The 25372-nt window shown below is 54.6% G+C and overlaps 1 pseudogene; it reads right to left on the reverse strand.

The window, feature by feature from the left end:
* Positions 1–360: 360 nt before the first annotated feature.
* Positions 361–478, reverse strand: LOC126254065 (5S ribosomal RNA; annotated as a pseudogene).
* Positions 479–25372: the final 24894 nt, after the last annotated feature.

Here is a 25372-nt window from a genome sequence, read left to right on the forward strand (position 1 = left end):
CTAAATTTACCGTCAAGATGTCGAAATTTACGCACACCTTCACTGACAGACACAACAGTATCACACATGTCAGGAGATCTCAATTTTAAAAACACTGAATTAAGGAACGTATCAAACTGTATGCCAAGAACGTCATCATGCCTTAACATCAAGTCCTCTAGTATCCAACGGTGAATCTCAAAGGCCGAAGGTTTATCGACTGAACGATCAAATTCACATTGTATGTTATTCTGCCTTTCCTCACTATCATCGTAAATCATTTCCGTTAATTACTGTCAGGTATAATTGTAAGCCACGAGGCAGAGAAAGCAGACGACACGCGAGGCGCCGCCGGCCCAGTCGCACGAGGTAAACACTGCTCGCTCGGCACCGAGGTGCTGCCAGGCGGGCAGCCAGCCAAGTACTAACCGGGCCCGATGTTGCTTAACTTCGGTGATCGGACGAGAACCGGTGTATTCAACATGGTATGGCCGTTGGCGTCCCTATAACGTAGCCGCACGGCAGAAGAAGCGTTCGCCCCTTCTCCCAACACACGCAATCGCCGTTTTCCGTGGCACATTTGACGCAAAGCACGTCCTTCCACCTCGAAGGCGACGCGCAGTGCGGCGCGCCGCCACGTGGGTGAGACGCACAACACAGCTGCTCGTTGCACCGCCTATCATGCGGCCTCCGACACTCGCGGGCGACGCATCTTGTAGGGCTTGCGCGCGGCCGGGCGGTGGGGGGGCCGCGCGGGGTGTGGCAGTGTCCTGCTGGACCGACGCAAGCTTTCTCACCTGCCTGACACGCGCCGCGCTTCTCAGATATTTGCGTGATTTGCGCGGCGCGCATTCTCGCCTGTCCCCTCCCCTTCCGTCTCGACTTGTCACGACTTTGCTCGACTGCCGCTCGCTGCCGCTCGGGTCGCGGTCCACATGACCGCACAAGCACGAGAAACATATGCGAGATGGGCGCGGGCCGAACCGGCGTGTCCGAGACGCCGTGTGCGGCCGTTCGGAGCTACTAGAGCAGCGCTGCGCTGGGAAGGTGCCGTGGAAAGGTGCGAAAACACGGACACAGGACACAGGAGGTTCAACAAAGCACCCATCTCCTCTAGAGGCGAAAGATACATTTTTGTTTACAAATTTGCTACAAAACAATATGCCCTGACGTATTTCACAACATTTCTGTCGTTTCATACTGTTTCGTTATTTGCAGAGACACTTTGCTAATCTTCCTTGGCACACTCTTTCTCGAGAGGAGTTCCTTAATATCGCATCTTACGATTGTTTAAAATCAGTATGGGAGCATCTTTGTCACACGAGAAAGGTAGCATGAAAAGAGGGCTGGCAGGGGTAGCGACAAGAAAGCAAAAATATGAAGAGAGCCAGAGTTCCCAGGCGGTCGCCGATCCGAATACTAACGTTGTTGCTTATCTTCGGCGATCGGACGAGAACGGCTGATTTTTTTTTTTTAATTTATGTATTTAGTTAGTTTTTCGAATTTAGCACTGCTACAAAACAGTTGGCTCTGACGCATTTCAAGGACACATCTGTCGATTCGTAGTGTTTCGTTATTTCCAACGAGTTCCTAGCACTCTTCCTCCGCGCATTCTTGCTCAAACTGAGTTCATTACTGTAATTTCGTGTCTTACGTTTAGTACAGTACTTTAAAATGCTCGTCGAAGCATCTTTGTCACACCTGAAAGTTAGTACGAAAAAGAGGCCTGGCAGGTGTAGCGACGTAAAAATTAAAAAATGAGATAGAGCCAACAGCACCTTTTTTTTTAACCAAATATTTATTTCTGAAAAAAGTAAGAACAACAAATAAATCATCTCTATGATTGAGAATTACACGTTTTCATATTAATTTTGTTCATCTGTTTATGGTATTTGTTACTCTTATTTATTTTGTAGGACATGCTGTCCATTTGCTGATTTTCCTTTCATTCTTTTCGTTTTTAAGCACTTCGATAGTTTTTCCTAAATTCGTTACTGAGCGTAGTCCATTTTCATTGCTATATGGTTATGTCCAAGTTTGTTGTGGCAAATAATGACACGACTGGCATTTATCTGATGTCACAGAGTTATTCACTTGCAATGTGCATACAAACAAAACAAAAATGAGCATAGTTAATTAGATACTGATTACATTAAGTTATATACATTTAAATTACATATTGCATTTAAGGCATGAAAGGATGGTAGAAACAAAGGAGGTCCGGTTTAGTTCGGCGTTTAAGCATGCATCACATATTATATACATGGAAAGACAGATCTGACAGTTGAAGGGCGAAGGTGAAAGTAGAGATGAGTGCAAAGGTTTATTATTACATCTTATGACTTTGTGGCACCTAGGAAGGGAAAGAACACTTTAATATGTACCTGTTATCCCGGTGGTGATTGGGAGGTTGTAGCACTGAAACACTACACCCTAGGGTGTTCACACAGATAAAAACACTTTCTTTTTCTTTTTGATGCATTCCTTTAAACACTTTGGCGCACTTCTATTTTCACTTTCTTTTTGGATTTGTACTATTTCACTTTTATCACTGCGCTTTGGAGGTTGCTGTGGTGCTGTGGGGAGGCTCGCTGGTGGTCACGTGCCGCCGGGGAAGACGTCGTCGATGGCTGCCTGCAGGGGTATCCGGAGGAAGTTCTGGAAGTTCTCTTCGTACCGCCTGTGCTGCTGGGCTTCCTTATGTTCCTCCCAGAGGTCCATCAGGAAGTCGACGTGGTCCGTCTGCCGCTTCGTCACGATGGCGTGGCCTGTCATTCCGAGGATCCACAGGGTTGCCAGCCTTTTCGGCCTGGGAAATGGTTTGATGTCGGGCGCAGTGATGACTGTAGTTGTTATAGCTCGCTGGTCTGTCCTATTTATTTTTGCCACCATTCTCTGGCACGTTTCCCATATGCTGACCCCGTTTTTACATGTGAAGCGGTGCTCTAGTGTGTCGACACAATTGCATGTTTCGCATTTATCTGAATCTCTCAGTTTGATCCGGGCTAGTTTTTCGTTTGTTGGTATCGTCCTGTTTACTATTCGGTACCAGCTTGCCTTCACATGCTTTGGTAGCGTGATTTCCGTGATGTTTCTCCATATTTGTGGCCAGTTGTGATTGGGGAACTTGTTTTCTATTTTGTTTCTGGCAGGCTTTCCCCTCAGCGCCCTGTATATTTTCCTCGCTGTCCTGTGACTGGGATTTGCCACGGTTGTCAATACATAGCTCTTGTCCATGTAGTATTGTCTTACGTGGCAAATCTTATACGGGATGTGGCTCGTGTTTATTGGCGGTTCTTCCGAAGCAGGTTTCATTCTTCTTATCAGTGCTGCTGTGATGCTTTCTGGGTTCTTCTCCTTGATTTCCAGCGTCCTTTTTAGTAGAAGCGCCGCACATTTCGTTCTTACTTCCACAAGACCGAGTCCTCCTTCCTCTATCGGCAGCGAGCATGTTTCCTGCGCCACTTTGAAAATTTCTCTTCGCCACAGGAGGTAGTATACGGCTCCCGTGATTGCCCGAGCTATTTCTTTGGGTAAGATGAGGATCTGTGCCAGGTAGTAGGCTTTCGATAGGATCGTTGTGTTTATGAGATCTATTCTTTGATGGAGTGTTAGTTTCCTGTTTGAATGCACTCTCGTGAGGCCTCGTATTACGTGTAGTGCGTTCCTCCAGTTGTACGTAGCCATTTTTTGTGGGCACGGCTGCATGAAGATGCCGAGTATTTTGTGGTTCTCGACTACTTCATACCACTGACTAGCTGCATTAATCTGCTTATTCCCAATTGGCAGTAGCACTGTTTTCTTTTTGTTTATTTTTGCTCCTGACGCTTCTTCAAAAGTGTGCAATATTTCTTCCACCGTTTTTATTTCTTCTCGTTGTTGGATGAAGATTCCCATGTCATCTGCGTAGGCTACGCAAGCCACTGTTTTGTCTTCCACCGTGTAGCCTGCAATGCTATTGGCGATCTTCTTCAATAGCGGGTCTAGTGCTACTGCAAAAAGGGCCATTGACAGGGGGCAGCCTTGCCTCACTGACCTGTTTAGCGCTAGGTATTTTGTTGTCCAGCCGTTTATGGCTATTCTGGATTTGCCATTCTTTAGTAGTTTCTCGACGATGCTGTTGAATTTTGGTCCGAATCCTAGTCTTCTTAACGTCTTCATTAAGTAGCTGTGATCGATCCTATCGAAAGCCTTGTTGAAGTCTACGGATATTATTGCTGCTGTATTCCTGTTGGTAGCTGCATGTGCTATCACGTCTCTATAGGTGGAGGTAGCGTTAAATATACTTCTACCTGGCACTGCACACGTCTGCCACGGACTTATTGTTTTGGTCATTGCAGTCTTCAAGTTGCTTGCGAGGCATTTGGCTATTAATTTATAATCGGCATTCAGGAGCGTGACGGGACGGTAATCTTCTATTCGTCGGGCTTTTTTTTGTTTCGGTATGAGTATGATGGTCCCATCCGTGAGCTTGGCTGGTATCTCTGCTCCGCCTAAGATCTCATTTATCATCTCCGTCACTTTCCCTCCGATTATGCCCCAGTACTCGATGTAAAACTCGGTCGGGATGCCGTCGGTGCCCGGTGATCTTCCTTTGGCACTGCTCTTGAGGACTGCTCTGACTTCATCTTCGTCGAAGGTCTCCGTCAGTTTTGTTCTGTCTGCCTCCGTTAGCATCCGTGTTGTGTTTTGCAGGATTTTTGTTACTGCTCGTTGATTTATTTCTTCTTTTTGGAAGAGTTGTTCGAAGTACGTCTCTATGTGTCTTTTAATTTCTGGTTTTGTTTTGATAGATCGCCCTTCACCGTCGCACAGTTCCTTAATGGTCTTGCTCGCCGCCCTTTCCCTCTCCCTGTTGATGTGGTGCAGGGTAGCGGGCTCGTCCTCCACTTCGCCGTACGTTTTACTTCTTGTAATTAATCCCCTCAGTTGTTGTTGTTTGATCAGTAGCATTTTTGCTTTGATCCTCCTCACCCTAGGCAAGAAAGATTCGTCGTCTAACGGCGCATTTAGGGCATCTTTCAGGCACTGTTGATAAAAATCGGCAGTGTTCCTTCTCCAGAACGCTTTTTCGGCGCAGAACCGAATTAGCAGTCTTCTCAGCGCTGGTTTAGTGCGCGAAATCCACCAGTCTACTGTGGTGCTGTGCTCTGCTCTCTGCGCCAAACATTCTTGCCACGTGGTTGCTATCTCCTTTCTCAGAGCGACGTCTTGCAGGTGGTCGGTGTTTAGCTTCCAGGAGCTTCTTCCCGCCGCCGTCTTCCCTGTTTCCAAACGGATGCTGCACTCGTAGCAGGAGTGGTCGGAAAACATGACTGGGCACACCTCCACTCGCGATATTTTGTCTGCCAAGTCTCTGCTTACGTAAATTCTATCAAGTCTGCTTCTTCCGTTTCTGTAGAAGTATGTGAACTCTGTGAGTGTGGGATTTTTCACTCTCCACGAATCCTCCAGTTTTAAACGTTTAGTGAGTTCTTGTAATTCGGCGCACACATTTGCCACTGGGATCTGATCCTCTTGTGCGGTCACACAATTGAAGTCACCACCAATTATGATGTTGTTGTTGTTGTGCAGGATAAGTTCACATATTTCTTCATTAAAGAAGTTGCTCCTGGCTCTCTTGTTGTTTGTGCCTGACGGTGCGTATACGTTCACAACTAACGTGCCCTCTATTTTGATCGCAATTCCTCGGCCGTTTGATAACATCTTGGGTTCGTCAGTTTCTATTCCATGTCTGACCATTATCGCGGTGCCGCACTTCGATTCTGGGTCTATGTTTGTGTAGATGTCGAACCCTGGTATCCGTTCTATCGCCGTCGATGCCACTTCTTGCAAAAGCGCTACGTCTGCGGCTCTGTGTCTTAAGAACTGTGCGAGGGCGTCTATCTTTACTGCTGTAGTCATTTTATTTACGTTGCAAGTGATTATCTGGTGTGAGTTATTTGCCAGCCTAGTCATTTCTATTGCCCGTCAGAGCTTTCGTCAGAGTCCGTGTTCCCCCTGCGGGTTCGGGGATAAGAATAGGCCCGCGGTATTCCTGCCTGTCGTAAGAGGCGACTAAAAGGAGTCTCAAATGTTACGGCCTTATGTGATGGTCCCCTCTCGGGATTGACCTCCATCTTTCTAAATTATTCCGAAGAGCGAGCCAATTGGGGAAGGGCGCCTTACATGGTGCACTGTATCCGTCGTGCAATTAGACCTTTAGCCGGCTTTCTCGTCGTTGCACTGGTGTCCCGCTCGTTTTCGATCTCTTGGGCGATTACCACGCTGCACTCTGCAGTGTTTCTTTTATCTGCGACGACGACCTTGGTCAGTTTTGCACCTAAGATCCAGCACGGTAGCCAGTCCGTTGTGGTGGGGCCGCCATGTACCCTCTTGGTTGTAGCCCCCTGACAACACAGGGATCGCTCTACTGATGCCTGCGCCGTTAACTCCCCACGTATGCCAAGGAGTAGATGCCCATCTCCTTGGGGCATCGGGACTCCCGGCAATGGCCATCCTGCCAGGTGGCCTTTGCTGTGGCTGGGTGGCGCCCGTGGGGAGGGCCCTTGGTCGGAGTAGGTGGCATCAGGGTGGATGACACGCAATGAAGCGTGGCACTTCTTCTCTTGCTGGTGGCCAGCCACCAGCAGTCTCTAAGCGTTCGAGGGCCCATTTCAAAGGTAACGTTTATGACCCCAAATCGTTCCCCTCCCTCGCCACACCATGGGAGGAACGAAAGGCATTAAATGCAAGTGAGCAGTATTCGCCCAGATATCTTGTCTGTACCAGAGCTGATGGGGAATCTTTTATGTCCGTGAAGCCTCAGTTCTTTGTTGAGCATTTAGAGGACAAGTTTGGGGAGGTGGAGGGCTTGTCAAAGATGCGGTCCGGATCGGTGTTGATAAAAACGGCGTCCTCCGCCCAGTCGCGGGCCTTGCTCGCTTGTACTAAGCTGGGGGATGTCTCCGTCACTATCACGCCCCATAAAAGTCTGAACATGGTCCAGGGCATTATCTTCCACAGGGATCTCCTTTTACAGTCCGATGACGAGCTGCGCGCCAACTTGGAGCGCCGAGGTGTCCATTTCGTCCGGCGCGTCCACCGGGGTCCGAGGGATCGTCAAGTTGCCACCGGTGCCTTCATCTTGGCCTTCGAGGGTGACACGTTACCTGAGAAGGTCAAGGTGATGGTGTACCGTTGTGATGTCAGGCCTTATATCCCTCCCCCGATGCGGTGCTTCAAGTGTTGGAAGTTCGGCCACATGTCTTCACGCTGTGCTTCCGACCTCGTCTGTCGCGATTGCGGTCGACCATCCCATCCTGATCATCCCTGTGCCCCACCTCCAATCTGTGTGAACTGTGGTGCGCACCATCCGCCTTGCTCGCCAGACTGTCCGATTCTGCAGAAGGAGCGGAAGATCATGGAGATAAAGACTCTCGACCGCCTGACGTACACTGAGGCGAAGCGGAAATATGACCGGCTTCACCCAGTGCGCATGACGGCTTCTTATGCCGCAACTGTCTCTCCTGCTACGGTTCAATCCTCTCCAGCCAGCTCGCAGAGTCGCAGTCCCGCACCTGCCCCCTTGATGGTGGGGGGCACTGAACCCACTGTTGCTCCTGCTCCATCTACTTCAGGAGCAACACCCCCCCAACCATCGGGGACATCAGTTCCCCCTTCCCAGCCGGAGAAGCGTAAGACTTCTTCGGCTACTCTCGTACGGCAGGGGTCCCTTGGGGACCTCCCTTCGCAAGTTCCGACCGGTACCAAAGCCGACAGCCGCAAGTGGCTTAAACAACCGCTGGTCCCTGGTCGTCGGGACACTCGGTCGTCGTCTGTCCCTGAGACTGACCCAGTGCCGCCCTCCCAGCCTGAACCACCAAAGGCGCAGCGCGAAAAGCAGAAGAAGAAGAAACTCCCCAAGGCTACCGATATTGCGGTGGCACCCATTCCACCGCTTCCTACAAGCTCTGCGTCTGAGGATGAGGTGGAGATTCTGGCGTCCGCTGAGGACATGGATCTCGCCAGTCCCTCGGACGCACTGGCTGGCTGTCCTCCAGGTGGTGACTCAGTAGCAGCAGGGGCCTCGGAGGCGTAATCTGCCTCCCCAGTCCCTCACGCCTTTCCCACCCATGGCTAATACCATCCTCCAGTGGAACTGCAGCGGTTTCTTCCACCATCTAGCTGAGCTCCGCCAGCTTATCAGCCTTCATCCTTTCCTTTGCATTGCTCTGCAGGAAACTTGGTTTCCAGCAATGCGAACCCCCGCCCTCCGTGGCTATCGGGGTTATTTTAAGAACCGGGCAACTTATGAAAGGGTGTCTGGTGGCGTCTGCATATATGTCGCTCACACTCTGCACAGCGAGTCTGTCCCTCTCCAAACACCTTTAGAGGCTGTCGCTGTGCGGGTGTGGACGCCACAGGCTATTACCGTCTGCAGTATCTACCTTCCACCGGATGGTGCTGTCTCGCAGCATGTCCTGGCTGCTCTGATAACCCAACTGCCGCCACCTTTCATGTTGTTGGGCGATTTCAATGCCCACAACCCTCTATGGGGTGGGACTGTCTCCGATGGCCGCGGTCGTGCCGTGGAGCATTTATTGGCTCAGCTCGACCTTAGCCTCTTGAACACCGGTGCTCCCACACATTTCAGTGTGGCCCATGGCTCGTTCTCCGCCATCGATCTCTCTCTTTGCACCCCCGGACTTGTCCCATCCCTCCACTGGAGGGTGCATCCTGACCTGTGTGGCAGTGACCATTTTCCCATCTATTTGTCACTGCCCCAGTGTCATTCTTCTGGGCGTCTGCCACGCTGGGCCCTCCACAGAGCTGACTGGCCGCGTTTTACTTCCGCGGCAACCGTTGAGTGTCCCCCGCAGGGTGACATTGACGAGGTGGTCCGTGTCTTCACCACGTCCATCATTTCGGCAGCCGAGGCTGCCATCCCCCGCTCTTCTGGACTCCCTCGGAGGAAGGCTGTACCCTGGTGGTCGCCGGAGATTGCTGAGGCTATTCGCGATCGTAGGCGGGCCCTCCAGCGTCATAGGCGGCACCCGTCTCTCGAGACCCTCATCGCCTTTAAGAGGCTACGTGCCTTCGCCCGACGTCTGATTACACGGCGTAAGCAAGAGTGCTGGGAGCAGTATGTCTCATCGTTGGGCTCCCGTGTCTCCCCCTCGCTGGTGTGGTCCCGGATACGGCGGATTTATGGACACCAGACCACTTTCGGTGTCCCTGGGATCTCCTTGGACGGCGCTGTATGCACGGACGCTGCCGCCATTGCTGAACGGCTTGCCGCGCACTTTGCTCAGAGCTCTGCGACTGCATCTTATCCCCCCGCCTTTCGCTCTCTAAAGGAGCGAGCCGAGCGGACGCCGCTCTCATTTCACACGCGTCGTTCTGAAACATGCAATGCCCCTTTCAGCGAGAGGGAATTCCTCGCTGCTCTCGCCGATTGCCCTGATACAGCACCAGGCCCAGACTGCATCCACGCGCAGATGCTGAAGCATCTCTCCAGGGACTGCCAGAGACACATTCTCGCGATATTTAATCGCATTTGGAGCGAAGGTGTGTTCCCGTCGCAATGGCGAGAGGGTGTTATTGTCCCCATCTTGAAGCCCGGTGCGGACCCACTGGCGGTGGACAGCTATCGTCCCATTACCCTCACCAACGTTTTGTGCAAATTGCTCGAACGTATGGTGGGGCGGCGTTTGTGTTGGGTCCTTGAGTCGCGCGGTCTCCTCACTCCATCCCAGGGTGGCTTCCGTCGGGGCCGGTCTGCAGTGGACAATTTGGTGCGGCTGGAATCAGCTGTCCGTACGGCCTTTGCCCGACGTCAGCATCTCGTTGCTGTATTTTTCGATCTGCGGAAAGCGTATGACACCACATGGAGGCATCACATCCTCGCCACGTTGCATGAGTGGGGTCTTCATGGTCGGCTCCCGGCTTTTCTTCAAAGCTTTTTATTGCGCCGCTCTTTCCGGGTGCAAGTCGGTGCCACCTCTAGTTCCTCTTATATACAGGAAAATGGGGTCCCGCAGGGCTCAGTGTTGAGCGTCTCCTTATTTCTGGTGGCTATTAATGGTCTGGCTGCAGCAGTGGGGTCGTCGGTGTCTCCTTCTTTGTATGCCGACGACTTCTGCATCTCATTTAGCTCCACGACTACGGGAGTCGCCGAACGCCGGCTGCAAGTCGCCATTCGCAAGGCAGCCTCGTGGGCTCTGACTCACGGTTTTCAGTTCTCTGCAGCCAAGACTCGAGTTATGCACTTCTGCAGGCGTCGGACGGTCCACCCTCATCCTGAACTTTACCTCGACGGCCACCTGCTTGAGGTGGTGGACACTTGCCGCTTCTTGGGACTCGTGTTTGATGCCCGGCTCACATGGGTTCCTCATATTACTCAGCTGAAGCAAAAATGCTGGCGGCACCTCAACGCCCTCCGCTGCCTTAGCCACACGTCTTGGGGTGCAGATCGCTGCACGCTGCTGCGGTTGTACAGAGCCCTTGTGCAGTCCCGGCTTGATTATGGGAGCCTGGCCTATGGGTCTGCGTCCCCCTCAGTGTTGAAGTTGTTAGACCCCGTACACCACTGTGGGGTTAGGCTTGCCACTGGCGCTTTTCGCACCAGCCCCGTGGATAGTCTACTGGTGGAGGCCGGGGTTCCCCCGCTGCGGATTCGCCGCCATCGTCTGCTCGTCGACTATGCTGTCCACGTTCATTGCTCGCCAGATCATCCCAATCGTCGCCTGCTTTTCCCTGCTATGGTCCTCCATCTGCCCGAACGGCGACCTAGGTCTGGGCTTTCCATAGCTGTCCGTGTCCAGTCCCTGCTGTCAGACCTGGGGTCATTCCCTCTTCTGCCTCCCTTCCGGGTCCGTACACCTACGCCTCCCTGGTGTTTGTCCCGGCCGTCCGTCCGTCTGGATTTGGCACAGGGACCTAAGGACTCGGTTCCGCCTGTGGTCCTCCGTCGCCGTTTTCTTGCGCTCCTCGCCTCATTTCCGGGCTGTGAGCCTGTCTACACGGATGGTTCCCTGGTTGATGGTCGCACTGCCTACGCTTTTGCTCACGCTGCCCATGTTGAGCAACGCTCCTTGCCGGCTGGCTGCAGTATTTTTACTGCAGAGCTGGTGGCAATCATGCGCGCTCTTGAGCATCTGCGTTCCTGCTCAGGTGGGTCCATCGTCATCTGCAGTGACTCCCTGAGCAGCCTTCAGGCCATCGACCGCTGCTATCCCTCCTCTCCTCTGGTGTCCTCCATACAGGAGTCTGTTTCCGCCATTGCCCGTTCTGGTCGTTCGGTGGTCTTGGTTTGGACGCCCGGTCATGTTGGCATCCCGGGGAACGAACGTGTCGACAGGCTGGCTAAAGGGGCGATCGACGCCCCGGCTTTGGGGGTCGGCCTTACGGCTCGCGACCAGCAGATGGTGTTGCGCCGTAAGCTGATTGGGATGTGGGCTGCTGAGTGGCGTGGCATGACAGCCCCGAATAAACTGCGGGCTGTCAAGGAGACGACTGCCGTGTGGCGTTCCTCCCTGCGGGCTTCTCGCAGGGACTCGGTGGTCCTGTGTCGGCTGCGCATCGGCCATACGTACCTGACGCACGGCCATCTCTTGCGTCAGGAGGATCCCCCCCTGTGTCAGTGTGGGTCCCGGCTGACGGTCGGCCACATTTTGCTGGAGTGTCCTCGACTGCGCACACTCCGGCTATCTTTTAATCTCCCGCGCACTTTGGCTTTGGTTTTATCTGACGATGCCTCCATGGCTGATAACGTTTTAAATTTTATCCGTGGTAGTCCGTTTTATGGTTCGATTTAGGGAGGTCCTGCACCTTTCCCTTTCTGTGTCTTTTGTCCTTGTGCCTGTTGCTGTTCTGGTGTGCCGTGAGATGGTTGACTCTTTCCCTTTTTTTGTTGTCGTGGTCAGTCAACCAATCTCCGGCCATCTTCTTCTCTTCTATTTCTTTCTGTCTGGTGTTCGTCCGTACTCTTCTTTTCTGTAGTGTTCGTTGCCTAATTTGTGTTCTTTAGCACCTGGGGGGGGGGCAGTCTCCTTCCCCCTTGGGGTTTTATCTGCTCTGCGACTTTGTCTCGCTTGTTTTTTGAATGGGGGACTGATGACCTTCGCTGTTTAGTCCCCCTTACACATCCCAACAACCACCACCACCACCTCTACTGATGCCTGCGCCGTTAACTCCCCACGTATGCCAAGGAGTAGATGCCCATCTCCCTGGGGCATCGGGACTCCCGGCAATGGCCATCCTGCCAGGTGGCTATTGCTGCGGCTGGGTGGCGCCCGTGGGGAGGGCCCTTGGTCGGAGTAGGTGGCATCAGGGCGGATGACCCGCAATGAAGCGTGGTACATCATCTCTCGCTGGCGGCCAGCCGCCAGCAGTCTCTAAGCGTTCTCGGGCTCAATTTAATGCTGAAAAGTACAATCCGAAAACGTTCCCCTCTCTGGCCACGCCGTGGGAGGAACGTAAATCTCAGGATGGCAGTAGCAAATATTCGCCCCGATTCTTAGTTTGTACGAGAGCTGATGGGGAGTCTTTTCTCTCCACAAAGCCTCAGTTCTTCGTCGAGCATTTAGAGGACAAGTTTGGGGAGGTGGAGGGTTTGTCAAAAATGCGCTCTGGATCGGTCCTGATACAAACGGCATCCTCTGCCCAGTCACGGCGGTTACTTGCTTGTGACAAGTTGGGGGATGTTGCTGTTACGATCACACCGCATAAGAGTTTAAATATGGTCCAGGGTGTTATTTTCCATAGGGACCTCCTTTTGCAGTCTGATGACGAGCTGCGCGCCAACCTCGAACGACGAGGTGTTCATTTCGTCCGGCGCGTTCATCGGGGTCCGAGGGACAATCAGGTTGCTACCGGTGCCTTCATCTTGGCCTTCGAGGGTGATACGTTACCGGAAAAGGTCAAGGTGATGGTCTACCGATGTGACGTCAAGCCCTAAATCCCTCCCCCGATGTGGTGCTTCAAGTGCTGGAAGTTCGGCCATATGTCTTCCCGCTGCACTTCCAGCCTCACATGTCGAGATTGCGGACGCCCATCTCATCCCGATACTCCATGTGCTCCGCCTCCTATCTGTGTTAACTGCGGAGAACACCATTCCCCCTGCTCGCCGGACTGTCGGATCTTCCAGAAGGAAAGGAAGATAATGGAAATAAGACCCTGGACCGCCTGACCTACACCGAGGCACGGCGAAAGTTTGAAAGGCTACATCCTGTGCCCATGCCGTCCACCTATGCTGCTGCTGCAACACCTGTTCGAACTTCTTCATTGTCGTCCCCAACAGTTCGAACTCAGCTCTGTCAGCCATCACCGGCCCCCTCGGTTGTGGGGGGCACTTCACTCCCTGTTGCTCCTGCTCCATCTACTTCAGGAGCAACACCACCCCAACCACTGGGGACATCTGTTCCCCCTTCACAGCCGGAGAAGCGTGGGCCTTCTTCGGCTCCTCTCGCCCGGAAGGGGTCCCTTGGGGCCCTCCCATCCCAGGCTTTGCCCAGTGCCAAAGCGGACACCAGCAAGTTTGCCAAACAACCACTGGTCGCTGGTCGTAGGGCGTCGCGGTCGTCTTCAGTCCCTGAGACTGACCCAGTGACGCCCTCCCAGCCAGAACCACCAAAGGCACAGCGAGCAAAGCAGTCAAAGAAAAAGGCTCCCAAGAATCCTGAAATTGCGGTGGCACCTGTCCCACCCCAACCTTCTCCCTCTGCGTCCGAAGATGAGGTGGAGATTCTGGCGTCCGCTGAGGACCTCGATCTCGGCGGTCCCTCAGACGCCATGAATGGCACTAGCGCGGGTGCTCAATCGGAGGCAGCAGGTGACCCGGCGGCGTAATCTGCCTTCCCAGTCCCGTCACGCCTTTCCCAGCCATGGACAACACCATCCTCCAGTGGAACTGCAGCGGTTTCTTCCACCATCTAGCTGAGCTCCGCCAACTTATCAGCTTTCACCCTTTCTTCTGCATTGCTCTCCAGGAAACTTGGTTTCCAGCAATGCGAACCCCCGCCCTCCGTGGCTATCGGGGTTATTATAAGAACCGAGCAGCTTATGAAAGGGTGTCTGGTGGCGTCTGCATATATGTCCTTCACACTCTGCACAGCGAGTCTGTCCCTCTCCAGACGCCTTTAGAGGCTGTCGCTGTACGCGTGTGGACGCCACAGGCTGTTACCGTCTGCAGTCTTTACATTCCACCGGATGGTGATGTCTCGCAGCATGTCCTGGCTGCACTGGTCGCCCAATTGCCGCCACCTTTCTTGCTATTGGGCGACTTCAACGCCCATAACCCTCTGTGGGGTGGGTCAGTGGCAACAGGTCGAGGCGCCATCGTTGAGCGTTTATTGTCGCAGCTCGATCTCTCGCTGTTAAATGATGGTGCCTTCACACACTTCAGTATGGCGCATGGCACCTACTCCGCCATTGACCTTTCACTCTGTAGCCATAGCCTCTTACCGTCTGTCCAATGGAGTGTGCATGACGACCTGTGTGGTAGTGACCACTTTCCGATCTTTTTGTCACTACCACAGCGCCACTCTTCTGGGCGCCCTAGCAGATGGGCTATGAATAAGGCTGACTGGGACTTGTTCTCCTCCACTGCCGCTTTTGAGCCTCTCTCTACTGATGACATTGATGCGGTGGTTCAATCGGTCACCACCGGCATCGTTACTGCCGCCGAATCAGCCATTCCCCGTTCCTCTGGGTCCCCTCGGCGGCGGACTGTGCCTTGGTGGTCGCCTGAGATCGCTGACGCGATTAAAGATCGCCGGCGGGCGCTCCAGCGTCACAAGCGACATCCCTCCATAGACCACCTTATCGCCTTCAAACGGCTGCGTGCGCGGGCCCGCCTCCTTATCCGCCAAGGCAAGAAGGAGTGCTGGGAGCGGTATGTGTCCTCCATTGGCCTCCATGTCACTCCATCGCAGGTCTGGGCCAAGATTCGACGCGTCTACGGGTATCGGCCACCTGTCAGCGTCCCTGCGCTCTCACTGGATGGGGCAGTTTGTACTGACTCCGACGTCATTGCAAATCGCCTAGCAGAGCATTTTGCTATGAGTTCCGCTTCTGCGAATTACCCCCAGGCCTTCCGCTCCATTAAAGAGCGGATGGAACGTCGGAGCCTTTCGTTTCGCACCAATCACCCAGAATCTTACAATGCTCCATTTAGTGAGTGGGAATTTCGCAGTGCCCTCGCTGCTTGCCCTGATACCGCTCCTGGGCCAGATGGCATCCACTGTCAGATGCTGAAACACCTTTCAGTGGACAGCCAGCGGCGCCTTCTCGATCTTTACAACCGTCTTTGGGTCGAGGGGGTGTTTCCGTCGCAATGGCGGGAAGGCACTGTCATCCCCGTTTTGAAACCTGGAAAGAACCCTCTGGAGGTGGACAGCTACCGTCCCATTAGCCTCACCAACGTTCTTTGCAAGTTGCTTGAACGGATGGTGAGCCGGCGCTTGAATTGGGTACTGGAGTCTCGGGGCCTTCTGGCTCCGTCTCAGGGTGGGTTCCGTAAAGGCCGCTCCGCCACCGACAATCTGGTGAGCCTGGAGTCGGCCATCCGTGCTGCCTTTGCCCGCCGTCAGCACCTGGTTGCTGTCTTTTTCGACATGCGGAAGGCGTACGATACGACATGGCGTCATCACATCCTTTCTACGCTTCATGGATGGGGTCTTCGTGGTCCTCTGCCGATTTTTATCCGCAATTTTCTGTCGTGTCGTACCTTCCGCGTGCAAGTCGCGGCCTCGTATAGTTCCTCCCACGTCCAGGAGAACGGTGTGCCACAGGGTTCTGTTTTAAGTGTCTGTCTGTTTTTAATAGCCATTAACGGGCTTGCTGCGGCCGTGGGAAGTTCTGTCTCTGCTTCCCTGTATGCTGACGACTTCTGCCTTTACTACAGCTCTACTGGCATTGCAGCTGTTGAACGTCAGCTACAGGGCGCTATCCGTAAGGCGCAGTCTTGGGCTGTAGCGCATGGGTTTCAGTTTTCGGCAGCCAAGACCCGCGTTATGCATTTCTGCCGGCGCCGAACAGTCCATCCTGAGCCGCGGCTTTATCTTGCCGACGAACCGCTTGCTGTGGTGGAGACCCACAGGTTTTTGGGGGTGGTTTTCGATGCCCAGTTGACTTGGCTGCCTCATATCCGGCAGCTCAAACAGGCGTGTTGGCGGCATCTCAATGCTCTGCGATGTTTGAGCCACACCCGCTGGGGCGCCGACCGCTCTACCCTGTTACGGCTCTACCAGGCGTTAATCCAGTCCCGCCTGGATTATGGGAGCCTGGCTTATGGCTCAGCATCCCCGTCTGCATTACGGGTGCTGGACCCAATTCTCCACAGCGGGATACGCCTTGCCACTGGTGCTTTCCGCACCAGCCCTGTGGACAGCGTACTAGTGGCGGCAGGTGTACCTCCACTGCGGTTCCGACGCCAACAATTACTGGCTGCTTATGCTGCCCATGTTTTTAGCTTGCCCGGGCATCCAAATTACCGTGTGCTGTTCCCACAGTCGGTCGTCCATCTGCCAGAGCGTCGGCCCCGGTCGGGTTGTCCGATCGCCGTACGCGTTAAGGAGCTTCTCTCCGGGCTTGGATTTTTCCCTGTTCCACCTCCTTTCCGGGCCACTTCGCGTACACCCCCATGGTGTTGTCCTCGCCCTTGCCTTCGGCTCGACTTGGCACAGGGCTCGAAGGACTCGGTCCCTCCAGAGGCCTTCCGCTGCCGCTTTTCTTCCATCCTGGCCACGTATGAGGGCTCTGGAATTGTTTACACCGACGGTTCGATGGTTGCTGGTCGTGTCGGGTATGCGCTAACTCTAGGGGACCATTCAGAACAACGTTCCTTGCCGGATGGCTGCAGCGTTTACACTGCTGAGCTGGTCGCCATCTTTCGTGCCCTAGAGTATATCCGCTCCTGCTCAGGTGAGTCCTTCGTTATCTGTAGCGATTCCCTGAGCAGTTTACGAGCTCTCGACCAGTGTTTTCCTCGTTCCCGTCTGGTGATGGCTATCCATGAGTCCCTGCATACTCTTGCGCGTTGCGGCCGCTCTGTGGTCTTTGTGTGGACCCCCGGTCATGTCGGTATCCCGGGCAATGAACATGCTGACCGCCTGGCGAAGGAGGCCACGAGACAACCGTCTCTGCAGATTGGCCTCCCAGCGTCTGATTTGCGGTCACTATTCCGCCGCAAAATTTCCGATTTATGGGACGCTGAATGGCGCAACCTGCCTGTGCCAAACAAGCTCCGTCGTATCAAGGCGTCGACGACTGTGTGGCGGTCGTCCATTCGGGTCTCCCGCCAGGAGTCTGTTGTCCTCTGCCGGCGCCCCCTGCGGGTTCGGGGGTTAGAATAGGCCCGCGGTATTCCTGCCTGTCGTAAGAGGCGACTAAAAGGAGTCTCAACTGTTTCGGCCTTATGTGATGGTCCCCTCTCGCGTTTGACCTCCATCTTTCTAAATTATTCCGAAGAGCGAGCCAATTGGGGAAGGGCACCTTACATGGTGCACTGTATGTGTCGTGCAATTAGACCTTTAGCCGGCTTTTTCGTCGTTGCAATGGTGTTCCGCTCGTTTTCGATCTCTTGAGCGATTACCACGCTGCACTCTGCAGTGTTTCTTTTAACTGCGACGACGACCTTGGACAGTTTTGCACCTAAGATCCAGCACGGTAGCCAGTCCGTTGTGGTGGGGCCGCCATGTACCCTCTTGGTTGTAGCCCCCTGACAACACAGGGATCGCTCTACTGATGCCTGCGCCGTTAACTCCCCACGTATGCCAAGGAGTAGATGCCCATCTCCTTGGGGCATCAGGACTCCCGGCAATGGCCGTCCTGCCAGGTGGCTATTGCTGCGGCTGGGTGGCGCCCGTGGGGAGGGCCCTTGGTCGCAGTAGGTGGCATCAGGGCGGATGACCCGCAATGAAGCGTGGTACATCGTCTCTCGCTGGTGGGCCTCCACCAGCAGTCTCTAAGCGATCGAGGTCTAACCTCAACGGGAAGAAATTTGATCCGAGATCGTTTCCCTCCCTCGCTACTCCATGGGAGGAACGTCTTGCTACAACAGGCAGTGGAGAATATTCACCCCGGTACCTCGTGTGTACGCGGGTTGATGGAGAATCTTTTATGTCGACAAAGCCACAGTTTTTTGTGGAGCATTTAGAGGACAAGTTCGGGGAGGTGGAGGGCTTGTCCAAGATGCGCTCTGGTTCTGTGCTCATCAAAACGGCATCCTCTGCCCAGTCACGGAGGTTGCTCAGTTGTGATAAGTTGGGGGATGTTTCCGTTAGCATCACGCCGCATAAGAGTCTCAACATGGTCCAGGGTATTATATTCCACAGGGATCTTCTTCTGCAGTCCGACGATGAATTGCGCGCCAACCTCGAACGACGAGGTGTTCACTTCGTCCGGCGCGTCCATCGGGGTCCGAGGGATAATCAGGTAGCCACCGGTGCCTTCATCTTGGCCTTCGAAGGTGATGTATTACCCGAAAAGGTCAAGGTGATGGTTTACCGTTGTGATGTGAAGCCATATATCCCTCCTCCGATGCGGTGTTTTAAATGCTGGAAGTTCGGGCACATGTCCTCTCGCTGTGCTTCCAGCATCTTGTGTCGGGATTGTGGACGTCCTTCTCATCCCGATACTCCATGTGCCCCGCCTCCTATCTGTGTTAACTGCGGAGAACACCATTCCCCCTGCTCGCCGGACTGTAGGATACTGCAGAAAGAAAGGAAGATAATGGAATATAAGACCCTGGACCGCCTGACCTACCCCGAGGCTAGACAGAAATATGAGAGGCTCCATCCTGTGGCAATGACGTCCACCTACGCCGCTGCTGCAACGAAGGTTCTCCCGTCATCACGAATCGGCTCTAAGATCGGTCAGCATCCACCAGCCCCCTTGCTTGTGGGGGGCACTTCACAACCTGTTGCTCCTGCTCCATCTACTTCAGGAGCAACACCCCCCCACCGATCGGGGACTTCAGTTCCCCCTTCCCAGCCGGAGAAGCGTCCGCCTTCTTCGGCTACTCTCGCAAGGAAGGCGTCTCTTGGGGACCTCCCTTCGCAAGTTCCGACCGGCGGCACAGCAGACACCGGGAAGAGTCTCAAACAACCACCAGTCCCTGGTCGTAGGGCCTCCCGGTCGTCCTCCGTCCCTGAGGCTGACCCTGTGAAGCCCTCTAAGTCCTCCAAGCCTGAACCACCGAAGGCACAACGGGAGAAACAGAAACAGAACCAGAAGAAAGTCCCCAAGAATACCAACCTTGCGGTGGCACCCGTCCCACCGCTTACTACCAGCTCCGCCTCGGAGGACGAGGTGGAGATTCTGGCGTCCGCTGCGGACATGGATCTCGCCAGTCCCTCGGACGCACTGGCTGGCTGTTCTCCAAGTGGTGACTCGGTAGCAGCAGGGGCCTCGGAGGCGTAATCTGCCTCCCCAGTCCCTTCACGCCTTTCCCCTCCATGGCTAATACCATCCTCCAGTGGAACTGCAGCGGTTTCTTCCACCATCTAGCTGAGCTCCGCCAGCTTATCAGCCTTCATCCTTTCCTTTGCATTGCTCTGCAGGAAACTTGGTTTCCAGCAATGCGAACCCCCGCCCTCCGTGGCTATCGGGGTTATTTTAAGAACCGGGCAACTTATGAAAGGGTGTCTGGTGGCGTCTGCATATATGTCGCTCACACTCTGCACAGCGAGTCTGTCCCTCTCCAAACACCTTTAGAGGCTGTCGCTGTACGGGTGTGGACGCCACAGGCTATTACCGTCTGCAGTATCCCCCTGCGGGTTCGGGGGTAAGAATAGGCCCGCGGTATTCCTGCCTGTCGTAAGAGGCGACTAAAAGGAGTCTCACATGTTTCGGCCTTATGTGATGGTCCCCTCTCGGGTTTGACCTCCATCTTTCTAAATTATTCTGAAGAGCGAGCCAATTAGGGAAGGGCGCCTTACGTGGTGCACTGTATCCGTCGTGCAATTGGACCTTTAGCCGGCTTTCTCGTCGTTGCAATGGTGTCCCGCTCGTTTTCGATCTCTTGGGCGATTACCACGCTGCACTCTGCAGTGTTTCTTTTATCTGCGACGACGACCTTGGTCAGTTTTGCACCTAAGATCCAGCACGGTAGCCAGTCCGTTGTGGTGGGGCCGCCATGTACCCTCTTGGTTGTAGCCCCCTGACAACACAGGGATCGCTCTACTGATGCCTGCGCCGTTAACTCCCCACGTATGCCAAGGAGTAGATGCCCATCTCCCTGGGGCATCGGGACTCCCGGCAATGGCCATCCTGCCAGGTGGCTATTGCTGCGGCTGGGTGGCGCCCGTGGGGAGGGCCCTTGGTCGGAGTAGGTGGCATCAGGGCGGATGACCCGCAATGAAGCGTGGTACTTCGTCTCTCGCTGGTGGGCCTCCACCAGCAGTCTCTAAGCGATCGAGGTCTAACCTCAACGGGAAGAAATTTGATCCGAGATCGTTTCCCTCTCTAGCTACTCCATGGGAGGAACGTCTTGCTACAACAGGCAGTGGAGAATATTCACCCCGGTACCTCGTGTGTACGCGGGTTGATGGAGAATCTTTTATGTCAACCAAGCCCCAGTTTTTTGTGGAGCATTTAGAGGACAAGTTCGGGGAGGTGGAGGGCTTGTCAAAGATGCGCTCTGGTTCTGTGCTCATCAAAACGGCATCCTCTGCCCAGTCACGGAGGTTGCTAAATTGTGACAAGTTGGGGGATGTTTCCGTTAGCATCACGCCGCATAAGAGTCTCAACATGGTCCAGGGTATTATATTCCACAGGGATCTTCTTCTGCAGTCCGACGATGAATTACGCGCCAACCTCGAACGACGAGGTGTTCACTTCGTCCGGCGCGTCCATCGGGGTCCGAGGGATAATCAGGTAGCCACCGGTGCCTTCATCTTGGCCTTTGAGGGTGATGTATTACCCGAAAAGGTTAAGGTGATGGTTTACCGTTGTGATGTGAAGCCATATATCCCTCCTCCGATGCGGTGTTTTAAATGCTGGAAGTTCGGGCACATGTCATCTCGCTGTACTTCCAGCATCACGTGTCGGGATTGTGGACGTCCTCCGCATCCTGATACTCCATGTGCCCCGCCTCCTATCTGTGTTAACTGCGGAGAACACCATTCCCCCTGCTCGCCGGACTGTCGGATCTTCCAGAAGGAAAGGAAGATAATGGAATATAAGACCCTGGACCGCCTGACCTACACCGAGGCAAGGCGGAAATATGAGCGGCTACATCCTGTACCCATGACGACTACCTATGCTGCTGCTGCAACACCAGTTCGATCTCAGCTCTGCCAGAATTCACCGGCCCCCTTGGTTGTGGGGGGCACTTCACTCCCTGTTGCTCCTGCTCCATCTACTTCAGGAGCAACACCTCCCCAACCACCGGGGACATCTGTTCCCCGTTCACAGCCGGAGAAGCGTGGGCCTTCTTCGGCTCCTCTCGCCCGGAAGGGGTCCCTTGGGGCCCTCCCATCCCAGGCTTTGCCCAGTGCCAAAGCGGACACCCGCAAGTTTGCCAAACAACCACCGGTCGCTGGTCGTAGGGCGTCGCGGTCGTCTTCAGTCCCTGGGACTGACCCAGTGGCGCCCTCCCAGCCAGAACCACCAAAGGCACAGCGAGCAAAGCAGTCAAAGAAAAAGGCTCCCAAGAATCCTGAAATTGCGGTGACACCTGTCCCACCGCAACCTTCTCCCTCTGCGTCCGAAGATGAGGTGGAGATTCTGGCATCCGCTGAGGACCTGGCTCTCGCCAGTCCCTCGGATGCAATGGATGGCCGTAGTGCAGGTGGTGATTCAGTGGCAGCAGGGGCCCCGGAGGCGTAATCTGCCTCCCCAGTCCCTTCACGCCTTTCCCAGCCATGGCCAATACCATCCTCCAGTGGAACTGCAGCGGTTTCTTCCACCATCTCGCTGAGCTCCGCCAACTTATCAGCCTTCACCCTTTCCTCTGTATTGCTCACCAGGAAACTTGGTTTCCAGCACTGCGAACCCCCGCCCTCCGTGGCTATCGGGGTTATTTTACGAACCGGGCAGCTTATGAAAGGGTGTCTGGTGGCGTCTGCATATATGTCCTTAACTCTCTACACAGCGAGTTTGTACCTCTACAAACAGCTTTAGAGGCTGTCGCTGTTGGGGTGTGGACGCCACAGGCTGTTACCGTCTGCAGTATTTACCTACCACCGGATGGTGCTGTCGCACAGCATGTCCTGGCTGCTCTGATAGCACAACTGCCGCCACCTTTCTTGTTGCTGGGCGATTTCAATGCCCACAACCCTCTATGGGGTGGGACTGTCTCCGATGACCGCGGTCGTGCCGTGGAGCATTTGTTGGCTCAGCTCGACCTTAGCCTCCTGAACACCGGTGCTCCCACACATTTCAGTGTGGCCCACGGCTCGTTCTCGGCCATCGATCTCTCTCTTTGCAGCCCCGGCCTTGTCCCATCTCTCCACTGGAGAGTGCATCCTGACCTGTGTGGTAGTGACCATTTTCCCATCTATTTGTCACTGCCCCAGTGTCATTCTTCTGGGCGTCTGCCACGCTGGGCCCTCCACAGAGCTGACTGGCCGCGTTTTACTTCCGCGGCAACCGTTGAGTGTCCCCCGCAGGGTGACATTGACGAGGTGGTCCGTGTCTTCACCACGTCCATCATTTCGGCAGCCGAGGCTGCCATCCCCCGCTCTTCTGGACTCCCTCGGAGGAAGGCTGTACCCTGGTGGTCGCCGGAGATTGCTGAGGCTATTCGCGACCGTAGGCGGGCCCTCCAGCGTCATAGGCGGCACCCGTCTCTCGAGACCCTCATCGCCTTTAAGAGGCTACGTGCCTTCGCCCGACGTCTGGTTACACGGCGTAAGCAGGAGTGCTGGGAGCAGTATGTCTCATCGTTGGGCTCCCGTGTCTCCCCCTCGCTGGTGTGGTCCCGGATACGGCGGATTTATGGACACCAGACCACTTTCGGTGTCCCTGGGATCTCCTTGGACGGCGCTGTATGCACGGACGCTGCCGCCATTGCTGAACGGCTTGCCGCGCACTTTGCTCAGAGCTCTGCGACTGCATCTTATCAACCCGCCTTTCGCTCTCTAAAGGAGCGTCCCCCTGCGGGTTCGGGGGTTAGAATAGGCCCGCGGTATTCCTGCCTGTCGTAAGAGGCGACTAAAAGGAGTCTCAAATGTTTCGGCCTTATGTGATGGTCCCCTCTTGGGTTTGACCTCCATCTTTCTAAATTATTCCGAAGAGCGAGCCAATTGGGGAAGGGCGCCTTACATGGTGCACTGTATCTGTCGTGCAATTAGACCTTTAGCCGGCTTTCTCGTCGTTGCAATGGTGTCCCGCTCGTTTTCGATCTCTTGGGCGATTACCACGCTGCACTCTCCAGTGTTTCTTTTAACTGCGACGACGACCTTGGACAGTTTTGCACCTAAGATCCAGCACGGTAGCCAGTCCGTTGTGGTGGGGCCGCCATGTACCCTCTTGGTTGTAGCCCCCTGACAACACAGGGATCGCTCTACTGATGCCTGCGCCGTTCACTCCCCACGTTTGCCAAGGAGTAGATGCCCATCTCCTTGGGGCATCGGGACTCCCGGCAATGGCCATCCTGCCAGGTGGCCTTTGCTGTGGCTGGGTGGCGCCCGTGGGGAGGGCCCTTGGTCGGAGTAGGTGGCATCAGGGTGGATGACCCGCAATGAAGCGTGGTACATCATCTCTCGCTGGCGGCCAGCCGTCAGCAGTCTCTAAGCGTTCCAAAGCTCACTTTAAGGCTAATGTGTATGACCCCAAATCGTTCCCCTCCCTGGCCACACCATGGGAGGAACGAAAGGCTGTGAATGAGAGCGACAGGTATTCGCCCCGGTATCTCGTCTGTACCAGAGCTGACGGGGAATCGTTTGTGTCCGTGAAGCCTCAGTTCTTTGTCGAACATTTAGAGGACAAGTTCGGGGAGGTGGAGGGCTTGTCCAAGATGCGGTCAGGGTCAGTCTTAATAAAAACGGCATCCTCTGCCCAGTCACGAGCCTTGCTCGCTTGTACGAAGTTGGGGGATGTTTCTGTTACTATCACCCCCCATAAAAGCTTAAATATGGTTCAGGGAATTATTTTTCACCGCGATCTCCTTTTACAGTCCGATGACGAGCTGCGCGCTAACTTAGAGCGACGAGGTGTACATTTCGTCCGGCGTGTTCATCGGGGTCCGAGGGACAATCAGGTAGCTACCGGTGCCTTCATCTTGGCCTTCGAAGGTGATATCTTACCAGAGAAGGTCAAGGTGATGGTCTACCGGTGTGACGTCAAACCCTATATCCCTCCCCCGATGCGGTGCTTTAAGTGCTGGAAGTTCGGTCACATGTCCTCTCGCTGTACTTCTAGCCTCACATGTCGAGATTGTGGACGCCCATCTCATCCCGATGCTCCATGTGCTCCGCCTCCCGTCTGTGTCAACTGTGGAGAGCCTCATTCCCCTTGCTCGCCGGACTGTAGTGTCTTACAGAAAGAACGCAAAATCATGGAATATAAGACCCTGGACCGACTGACTTACACTGAGGCCAAGCGGAAATTTGAACGGCTACATCCCGTGCGCATGATGTCATCTTATGCCTCCACTGTCACTCCTGCTCCAGCTCCTTCAGCTGCAAGATATACAGTCAGCTCTCGGAACCAGAGGACCTCACCTGCCCCCTTGACAATGGGGGCCCCTTCTCTTGCTGTTGCTCCCACACCATCTACCTCGGGAGCAGCACCCACTACACCATCGGGGACCCCAGTCCCCCCTTCTCAGCCGGAGAAGCGTAAGTCTTCTTCGGCTTCTCTCGCTCGGAAGGGATCCCTTGGGTCCCTCCCTTCCCAGGTTCCTACCAGCGGCACAGCAGACACCAGCCAGTGGCTGAAGCAGCCACAGGTCGCTGGTCGACGGGCTTCGCGTTCCACTTCGGTCCCAGAGACTGACTCCAATAAGCCCTCTCACCAACGGCAACCAAAGGAACAGCGAGAGAAAACGACTCTGCAGACCCGTAAGTCAAAGACACCTGCGGTGGCACCTACTCCACCGCTACATAAAAGCTCTGCATCTGAGGATGAGGTGGAGATCCTTGCGTCCGCTGAGGACCTCGATCTCGCCGAACCCTCAGACGCAATGGATAGCATTTGCACGGGTACTCCATCGGAGGCAGCAGGTGACCCAGCGGCGTAATCTGCCTTCCCAGTCCCGTCACGCCTTTCTCCGCAATGGCTACTACCATCCTCCAGTGGAACTGCAGCGGTTTCTTCCACCATCTCGCTGAGCTCCGCCAACTTATCAGCCTTCACCCTTTCTTCTGCATTGCTCTCCAGGAAACTTGGTTTCCTGCAATGCGAACCCCCGCCCTCCGTGGCTATCGGGGTTATTATAAGAACCGAGCAGCTTATGGAAGGGTGT

Source organism: Schistocerca nitens, chromosome 4 (assembly GCF_023898315.1).
Source record: "Schistocerca nitens isolate TAMUIC-IGC-003100 chromosome 4, iqSchNite1.1, whole genome shotgun sequence".
NCBI classification, from domain to species: Eukaryota; Metazoa; Arthropoda; class Insecta; order Orthoptera; family Acrididae; genus Schistocerca; species Schistocerca nitens.